Here is a 5,150-nt window from a genome sequence, read left to right on the forward strand (position 1 = left end):
AAATATGGCAGTGAATAGGGTAGGGAATAGGGTAGGGAATAGGGTAGGAAATATGGCAGTGAATAGGGTAGGGAATAGGGTAGGGAATAGGGTAGGAAATATGGCAGTGAATAGGGTAGGGAATAGGGTAGGGAATAGGGTAGGAAATATGGCAGTGAATAGGGTAGGGAATAGGGTAGGGAATAGGGTAGGGAATACGGTAGGAAATATGGCAGTGAATAGGGTAGGGAATAGGGTAGGGAATAGGGTAGGAATAGGGTAAGAAATATGGCAGTGAATAGGATAGGGAATAGGGTAGGGAATAGGGTAGGAATAGGGTAGGGAATAGGGTAGGGAATAGGGTAGGAATAGGGTATGGAATAGGGTACGGGATACGGGTAGGGAATAGGTTTGGGAATAGGTTCGGGAATAGGGTAGGGAATAGGATAGGGAATATGGTAGGGAATAGGGTAGGAAATAGGATAGGGAATAGGGTAGGGAATAGGGTAGGGAATAGGGTAGGGAATAAGGTAGGGAATAGGGTAGGGAATAGGGTAGGGGATTGGATAGTAGATTATTGGGCAGGATAGGGTTTAGGATGGGCTATGTTGTTATGTCATGTAATATTGTATCGAGTTTGTCCAACTTTCATTCATCTAAATTTAATGGAAAAAAAACAGACGCAACATCCGCTTGTTTTTTTTTTTTTTTGTTTTTTTTTTAAATCGAATTTTTGATCGAACACGAACTTTTAAAAAAAAAAGTATTTGTCATGTCACAACACGTCCCACATTGACTTTTGTAAAACAGGGATGGTAGCCATTTTTATTGAGTACATCAGAAGTTTCCATACTGGGCAGACCGCATGCGCGGGAGAGTGTTGTCTTATTCTAGGGAAAGCTAAATTTTTTCACAAAAATGAATACTTCCGGCCTTTTTAAATTAAAACGCACAACTATAAATAGGTTAATTATAATATAGCTAGCTGTTAAGCCCGTTAAGGATAAAATACAACGGGCGCTAAGCTGTAACTGTTTCATTTTATTTTTCCTACCCAGTTAGTTATATATGGTAAACAGTATAGCCTACACAGATTCATGTTTTATTTCTTTGTTGTTTAAAAAATAAGGTCATAGATAATTAAAGCTTGTTGTTATATTTTTCTAGCTTCACGGAGGTGCGGAAAAAACAGAATGGAAGATTGGCGTGGGACGAAGGAAATTGCGCAACTTTTATAAAGTCGAAAGGTCGTTTTTTGTTTTTGGAGATACAGTCACGTTTGTAATGTTTCTTCTATAGGCTATGACATATCCCTTAGTCCAGGGGTTCCCAACCCCGTGCCCGCGGGCGCCATGGCGCCCGCCGAACGATTCGTATGTGCCAGGGGCGGAACTACAGTGCCGCCAGACCCCGCAATGCGGGGGGGCCCAGGCCATTTAGGGGCCCAAAGCCGACGAGAATCAACTTTTTTGTAGTTAAAAAATATATATTTTTTGCAAGAAAAAAACAACAAAAAACAGATCTACTACAGTAGTGATGCAGTAGATAACACGCTGTTTCATAAAGGAAAAACATATATGGCTACATGAGTTGTAGTGGGAAAGATAGGCAAACGTTCAAACCACTTCCATGACTTATTTCCCTTTTTTAAATAGTCAAATATGTGTGCTCTTAATTAAGAAACTTTTTTTTTGCACTAAACAAATTAAAAAGCAATTACTTCTCTTATTAATTATTTAAAAAAAAAACGTAATAAAGAATAACATAGTATAAAAGGAAATGTATTAAAAACTAATAATATAAATACAAAAATTCTTAAAAATAAACATAAGGCGAGAAACCATTACACATACAAAGCTTTCATGCTTCATATTCTTTTGACCGCTTAATTAATTAGAAAGCACTCAGACATTCAAACAGAGAATTTGAAACCAGACTAATAACACTCACACAAAAAAAAACACTCACACAAATGATGTGATTTGTAATATGTTTTAATTAAAAATAAAACTAAGAATTTTAATATTTTCAATTTTCGAACAAGTCCGTATTAAGTATTATATATATATATATATATATATATATATATATATATATATATATATATATATAAATATATATATATATATATATATATATATATATATATATATATATATATATATATATATATATATATATATATATATATATATATATATATGTATTTATATATATGTATGTATAGGGGGCCCAAAAATTTTTTTGCGGGGTGGCCCTTTTTTTCTAGTTCCGCCACTGGTATGTGCCCGCCTCTCACTATTCGACAGAGACAGAATTTTTTCATAAACATTATTGAAAGGTTGAAGGGGATGGAAATCGAAAGTTTGAGGGGGGAGAGGGTGCTAAACGAAAATTTGAGGGGGGGGGGTGCAAATCGAAAATTTGAGGGGGGGGGTGCAAATCGAAAGTTTTGTCCCCGGGTGACGGGAAGGGTCGCTACGCCTCTGGAAGGAGTTTGTCGATTTAAAATAGGTGGTGCCCGCCAACCTACCGATACTTTAGAATGTGCTCTAGAGTAAAAAAAGTTTGGGAACCCATGCCTTAGTCTATAGGCTACCAACCTATCACTTCGTCTATACTAAGGCTACCAGCATACTCGTTTATGTACAGATTTATGCTACCATTGTCTTTTAGCCTACCAACAAATTCATACTATAGGCCACCAACCTATCGTCTATAGGCCACCAACCTATTGTCTATAGGCCACCAACCTATCCTCTATAGGCCAACAACCTATTGTCTATAGGCCACCAACCTATAGGCCACCAACCTATAGGCCACCAACCTATAGGCCACCAACTTATAGGCCACCAACCTTTAGGCCACCAACCTATAGGCCACCAACCTTTAGGCCACCAACCTATAGGCCACCAACCTTTAGGCCACCAACCTATAGGCCACCAACCTTTAGGCCACCAACATATCCCTTTACGTAAAGATCAATATGTGTAACGGCTACAGAAATAACTACAAACATTTGAGCAAACAGCTGATATTTTATCTGATGCAAGGGCGGGGGGGGGGGGGGGGGGGGGGCGCAAAAAATATTTTGATTTTCAAAGGGGGCGTAGCAAGGGTTTTGGAACTGCTGGTATCAGAAAACACATTTTTTTTAAAATCTCATTTCTGATAACAGATTTTTTAAAGGAGCGGCATTGTTGTCTTTGTAAAATGTGTTATTTGAAATAGATTAGGACAACATTAGCTGGTAATAGAGTGCTTGATTGTTAGCCCCAAAATGACTAGCTCGGAGCTTAGGCTCGAGTCTGTTAAACTTCCCTGAGCTCACCCAGCTCTAATGGATGCCTCACCCAGGGAGAGAAATGAAGGCTGGTACATTAGTGATCACATTATCCCTTCATATGCCGCGGTCAACGAACCAGATCAACTCTACTTCGTTTGCACTATTAACCGAAATGACAACTCTACTAATTTTTTTTACCTCAAGTACTTTAAATAGAAACACCCATCACTTGATGTTATATGCTTGTTATACCACTTTGTTATTAGTCACTTGTAAAACATGTACTGTTTTCCAAATATATGCTGTGGTTTTATTATGTGTTCGTGAGGCAGAACCGGCGTTTGGGGGTGGCGAACGGGGCGGACGCCCCAGGCCCCGCGCCTGAAGGGGCCCCGCACTTCAGCACTGTTATTATTATCTGAATTAGTTTGTAAACTGATATAATTTTTTTCTGAATTCACTTGGGAAAAACGAAATGGTCGAATGCCGACGTTGTTGATTGTTATAACTGAGGCCCCGGTTGATGGTAGTGAGTTAGCACCCACCTAAACTGGGACAGGCCGTAAATTATAGTGTCACACACCTCCCCGTATGAAGGGTACGGTCGCCTTGCATTTGACCTAAGATGACTGGAGATGGATGGACTAGAATTAGCTCCCGACCAGAGCAGGGAGGAACATTTGGAAAACACGTAATCAGATACCCTATTGTATGCGGCCCGATGAAGACGTTTTGTAGTGAACAGACGGGATGCTTGTAGTAGACATTTAGTGAACGCTAGTCCTGACTTTCTTGTTGTAGTCGCCATATATGTAGGCTTACTTGTCTTGGTATAACAAAATTAACATTCAGTGGCTGGAATAGGGGGTGGGAGGAGGGCATAGGGGCGGGGTGGGGGATCCATATCAGGGGAGGGGGACATCCAACAGAGTGATTTTTTTTTTGGAAGAAAGTAAACATTTTGTTATGTTGTGTCATCTTTAAGATTCATCCGTTCCCAAACAGAATTATTAATTTACCGAATTCATTCAAATTGTTATATACAATCGTTTTCAATGGTGCTGACATAATATAGTCATCGAATTGTCCGCGTCGCACATCGTTTTTGGAGGAATGGGCATCGTTGAAGGGCTGTGATATGGTAGTCATTAATAAACGTACATTTTTTTAACTGCAGGATATCCTTTACAATCGTTAAGACAATAATGATTTTGGTTTTAAAATATTGTATGGATTCCAAACAAATTTTGAAGTCTATACTGTTTTGATACCTCGGGCCGAGTTCACTTTATTGTAAAGTTGTCCTGATTTCTCACACGTCTAAAGTACCGGCATTCACGGCAGCCTGAACATGCCGTCGGGAAACTCATAAATAAGGTGTAGCTGGCTGTCACGTCGTTTTCTCCCTAATTATAGTCACGAACTGTGATGGATTGGAATCACTGACGAGAAGCCACATTGATTGTTAACAGTACTTTATTCACCACCATGAGGAAAGAGAGAGAGGGCGGAAGTCACGAGACACTTATATACATAAACATGTAAGGGACATCACTCAAGATAACAATATAAATATAATACTAATACAGAAGAGTGAGTTCCCTTGACTTCACAAGTCTCACTATATTACATCCCTTTACCCTTAGTAAACACAACACATCTCTCAATAGAACAATTTACAGTATCCTAAAATCACCAATTATATTGTAACATGAACACTATGGTAGATTACATCCTTACAAACAATGCACAATATGTTACAACATAATTAACATACAAACAATGATGGCAAAGTCCTTTTGACCTTTAAAATCATAGGTCTAACTTATTTGGGACTTTGATTGTCCCGTTTGACCTTCTCAGTGGCCTTTGATTTGGTGACTCA

Source organism: Physella acuta, unplaced genomic scaffold (assembly GCF_028476545.2).
Source record: "Physella acuta isolate Inbredline_101_S28 unplaced genomic scaffold, ASM2847654v3 ptg001769l, whole genome shotgun sequence".
NCBI classification, from domain to species: domain Eukaryota; kingdom Metazoa; phylum Mollusca; class Gastropoda; family Physidae; genus Physella; species Physella acuta.